Below are 5,263 nucleotides of genomic sequence, written 5' to 3' on the forward strand. Positions count from 1 at the left end.
GAATTATCTGAACAATTAAGTTTATCTGAATGATATTTATTCAATTTCAGGCTGTGTATATGGTGTATTTCTGTATTATTTTAGATAAACCTCAAACCACCACTGTATTAGTATCTTTAATATGAAGTGGAAATGGTATCATAAGCACAAGCTTTGAGCCATTATACAGAAACATGGAGAAATAAATTCACAGGCAAGAGGCTAATGTTCACCCATTGGGGGAGGAGGGTACGTGCTGCCTGTTAGAGCTGCAACAGTCCAGAATGGGATTTTACATCGCTTCTCGGCCTTTTGGCTAAGATCAAGTGCAGAATGGGATTTTACAGCAGTGACACCTTAGATAAAATTTTCTTTTCATGTTTGAGACACACACACACACACACACACACACACACACATTTGTTCAAGGTATTTCTTTTCACTTTAAAATAATTTGCCTTTCCATGGATGGGGAGGAAAATTAAGCTGAACACTAGACAATTTTTTGAGGTTCCACAAGTGAAAATGTAGTATAATGATCTCTTGTGGATAAAAAGCAGACATTTATGTGTGGAGCTCTTGAACCATTTTAGCAATGGCAATAGGAAGGATTTTAAAATTGGATGCATTGATCAAAATTTAATTATTCCTTTGGCTTTGATTTTCCAACTTTGTTATGTAAAAAGTTGAGTAAAATTTGAAGCGCTTTTCTTTGTTGTTGTTGTTGTTTTAAAAAAAGGTTTTTGTTTTTTTACATGACTGGAAAAAAATATACTCAGGAGTCCAGAAAGTACTCAAAGATTTGTCTAAATCCTATTTCCATAATATTAGGTATATCATCACTCAAGATATTCTATTGGGAAAAATTTGCCTTGGTCAAATTTATTTAATCTAGCTTTTAAAGAGATTTCCTCTTGTTTATGTTAAAAATCAATATATTTTACTATAGGAAAATTTAAAGGTATAGGGAAGGGAAAATAATACATAATCAATTATCACTATTGTCCTCCATTGGGAATTATTTGATCGCTTCCTAATATAGATGCAAAAATTTGTAACATGAAAGAAAAATTCAATTTTGAAATCTGGTGATAGAACTGCTCTGAGGAAAACAATTGTCTTTCTTTAGAAAAATATCTTAGTGATGGGTTTTGGAGTCATACTACATGGGTGCAAATTCCAGCTCATTGGTATTATTGTCTTTGTACCTTTTGGACATGTCAATACATCATTTGGTCTCATTTGTAAAACAGGCAAAGTATTAATTTCTGTCCCTGAAAGTTGATTTTAAAATTGAGTGATATGAGCTTTTTAGCTAGTAACTGGCTCACAATTCCAATTCACATGAGTTGTCATCATTGTCCTCATCTTCATCATTGTCATCATTATCATTTTTATCAGCATCTTTCATTGATGACCCTTTGGGCTGTGAAAGAAGATGCCAGGGCAAGAACAAGATGGGCCAGTATAAGACACAGATTATAATGTAAAACAAGCTTTGGGATCTCTCCAAGAAAGAGGAAATGTGGAAGTTCAGTGATGAGAAGAAAAGGAGGAAGAGAATAAGCATAATAACATGGTGGAATTAGCCCAGGCTGTGGAGAAAATATGGCAGGTTAGAGATTTCCTTTGGTGGGAATGGCCAAATGTGCCTGTGCTTATTTTGTGGGTAAAGCTTAAAAGTGGCATCCTAATCTAAATACTATTTGTAACCCATTTTTAAAACTTATTATATTAGAAATAGCCTTTGCATCATTAAATTTTTTTACTGTATTATTGAAGGTTTTTAAAGAATATTTTTTAAAAGGTAAAATTATGAAATCATGACTCTTGAACAACTATACAAGACTCAGAAGGTAAAGAATAACCTTTCATATAGTAGGTGAGGACATTAATGGATAAACTAAGGAACCAAGAACCTCAAAATTGATGAAGCTTTGACAAAATTTTAGCACATTGCATGGCTTCTTTTTAGACTCAGGTATTATGGGTAGAGACAAATAAAATTCCATTTACAAGTTTTGGTCTTAATTATGCTCTTCTATATTCTAGAATAAATTGGCATGTAGGACAGTGATACTTTCTCAGTCAGTTAATGAGGTTAAAACTATTTTCATAATAATATTCTGTTATACGAGCATATGCGTATGTATAACATAAAACATTATTATGAAAATGTTATATTCACTGTTACTATTCAATGTTACTATTTTTAATGAATCGATAAATAAATATATTGAAGTTTTCTCAGTTTTAGTTTTTAATGTAATAAATATCAATAGTTATAAGCTATTTTTTTTGAAAATCAGCTCTTTGGGATGCTCACTAAGTTTTAGAATATAAGGAGTTCTGGAGACCATAAAGTATGGGAACCTCTGCCTTAAGACAAAATGCATACAGTTGTGTTTCTCTGTTACTATTGCTCCTAGCATAGTCTCTATCACTTATATTAATTATAAATTCAATCAAAAGAACTGATTTCTCCTTTATTGAGAAACCTGAGGAGTGGAAAATTAAGAACTGTCTGTCATGATCAAACAATTTTGCAGAGGAGCAGAGCTTGCAAATACAGATGACACAATTTTCTACAACCATTCACATGTCTTTCACATCTTCTTAAAAAGGCAAAAGCAGACTTTCATGAACATGACCCAAAAAAGCCTCTCTGTATCACATAAAGATAAGGAACAAAAGTAATGTAAACTTAAAATTATGCTTAGTAAAGAATATTCCAGTATGGTATCTTAGGAATTAACTAGGATTATAGATTTATTTACTCAATTTAATATCAGTATTTTAAGTTACCTAAAGATATTAGAAGTTATCTTCAAGCTGATATGCTATAAAACCACAAAACATGCTACAAAAACAAAATTTCTGATTTTTTCATAATTTTAAACATTATGTGGGAGTAATATTAGCTTATTTGATCTCTTAAGCTAAAAAAGTACTAGACAAAGAAAAAATAGAATAAGACGTACACTTGTATTTTTCTTGGTACAATAAATGAAAGAATAGACTTACTCTTTCCCTTGCTCACCTCTATCCCTGCTGTTTTAGTAAGAATTTCGCGCTTTAATTTATGTAATATATTTTGGTGCATGACATGTTTTAGAAATGTAGCTAAAGAGTTTCCCAAATGTTTAGCAGTTGTTAAATATCACCTATTGAACAATATTTTATTTTTATCTGGCTGCAAATGCTAATTTTATTATATGTTCTGTTATAATTTTAATAACACTTCTATTATATATTCTAAATACTAATGAATACCTAGTTCTGATTCTACTTTGATAAATTTCTTTTATCATTCCTTCCATTTTGTTAACTCTTTTATTATCTAACAGAAAAGAAATATAACGATAAAGGAAAAGAAAGAACAATCCTGAGAAAGGGGAAATATTCACACGATGCTTAGCTCTCTTCTCCAGGCTAGCCACCATCCAGCCAGTCTCATTCAGACATCCATATCCCTGGGGCCCCTACTTCATTCATCACACTCCTCTGCTAGAGCATTTTAAGTGTCTCACTAAATTCACTGATGGACATTTTGTCTTCTCCCTTAACTGTAACTATTTGAAGATAGAAAGAGATTCATTTGTTTTTAAGCCTCTGAGCTTTGCATTACTGTGAGGGAAATACTCAGCGTTGAATAAATGTTTGATGAGTGAATCAGTGATTGAGAACTGGTTCTGACACCAACTTTTTGTCTTTGTTCAAGGTGAACTTATGCCAAGTATTATTTAAAGGCCAAATAAAAAGTCCCTTTTTTCTTATTGATTTTGAAACCTTTCTGCCATCTCAGATTCCCATCCACTCTGCCTGCTCGTTAACTTCTTTGATTTAAAAAAAAAGATTTCTATTTTGAAATGTTTTGTTTTTGTTTTTGTCTTAAATAATTGGTTTTAGCCCCCAACTAAATCAAAGGTAAAAAGTCCTGACCTTGTGAAACATTTATACTGATGGGTGAAATAAGACCTTTGCAGCCTCAATGACAAGTACTCTGGCTGACCTAACAGGGCACTATTTCATTGCTTTTTCCGATGCTGAGTCACTCAATTTCCACTATGAAAGGGCTTGCTCTGCCTACATTACATCTTCTTTCTTTCCTCACTGACGTTTTGTTTCATCACTATGTTTAGTCATTATAGTTTAATACTTTTCCTGCTTATGAAAGTTATTCTGTGTATTGGGTGGCACAATACTATTTCTTTCAATAATTGCATGACATCTTGTTAAAAAGACTGAAAAAAGAAATTATCTTATACCTGTAATTTTTTTTTCCATTCTAGAATGACAAGTGATTATAAAGAGGACAATAATAGTTATTAAAAGTGATAATGGGTTGTTAGTTGATTCGTTCTGGTGCCGAAAAGCTGAAATAGCTTGTGTTTTTTATTTTAATATTTTAATTTTTATTTTATTGTTCAAAGTATCAATAGATATTCTTAGTTGCAAACAATAGAATAAGGCCCTGTCTCATTAGAAAAATAGGATTGTAGTAAAGGATATCAGGTAGACTGTAGAATCTTGGAACAGTCAGAGAGTCAGCCTCCTAAGTTATACAGCGGAAACCACAAATGCACTTCGAGGATGTGCTAGGATACCGCTCCTGCATATGTGTGCACATATGAATGTGCATACATATATACTATAAGTAAGTGTAATCCAAACTTCCTTTCTACCCATGTTATACATGTCTTATGAACAAAATTAATTTAAATGGTATTCCAAATGAAGTTGAGAAATGCAATGATATGGTACTTGCACATAAATTGCTTAATTGTTAATAGTGTTTCTGTTTATGTCTTCTTTTTGTTTTCCCTGAGAAATCTGAAATATCAGTAAATGAAATGAAGACAGAGCTCAGGGCAGGTTTGGGAAAGGAGGAACTGAACAGAAGCGATATGGTAGATGAACAGAAAGGTAAGGTTTATGATTTGTGACTATGGTAAAAGAAAGAGGAATTTGATGGCGGAGAACACTGTGAGGTACTCAGACATGAACCTGAGTGAAAACCCTTTTTATGACTTCATGTCATGCCGATATTCATATTATGAGCTGTAGGCCCTTTGCCAATGGACCCAACCGCTAAATCATTCTATTACGACGGCTATAGTCGCACAGCTTCTACTACTGAACCTACACGTTTATGATAGTTATCTCTGCCCTTGACAGAATGCTGTGACTGAGGTCAATCCGTCATGCCAGGCAACGCTTTTAGGTCTTTTCAAAAAGATGTTAATCCATCCAAGTTTTATACCCATGGAAGTCTAAAAAAATG

At 32.7% G+C, this 5,263-nt stretch overlaps 1 pseudogene; it reads left to right on the plus strand.

The window, feature by feature from the left end:
- The first annotated feature begins 275 nt into the window (after positions 1-275).
- LOC141570317 (U2 spliceosomal RNA) lies at positions 276-441 on the plus strand (annotated as a pseudogene).
- The last annotated feature ends 4,822 nt before the right edge of the window (positions 442-5,263 follow it).

This window comes from Rhinolophus sinicus, linkage group LG02 (assembly GCF_036562045.2).
Source record: "Rhinolophus sinicus isolate RSC01 linkage group LG02, ASM3656204v1, whole genome shotgun sequence".
Lineage (NCBI taxonomy): Eukaryota > Metazoa > Chordata > Mammalia > Chiroptera > Rhinolophidae > Rhinolophus > Rhinolophus sinicus.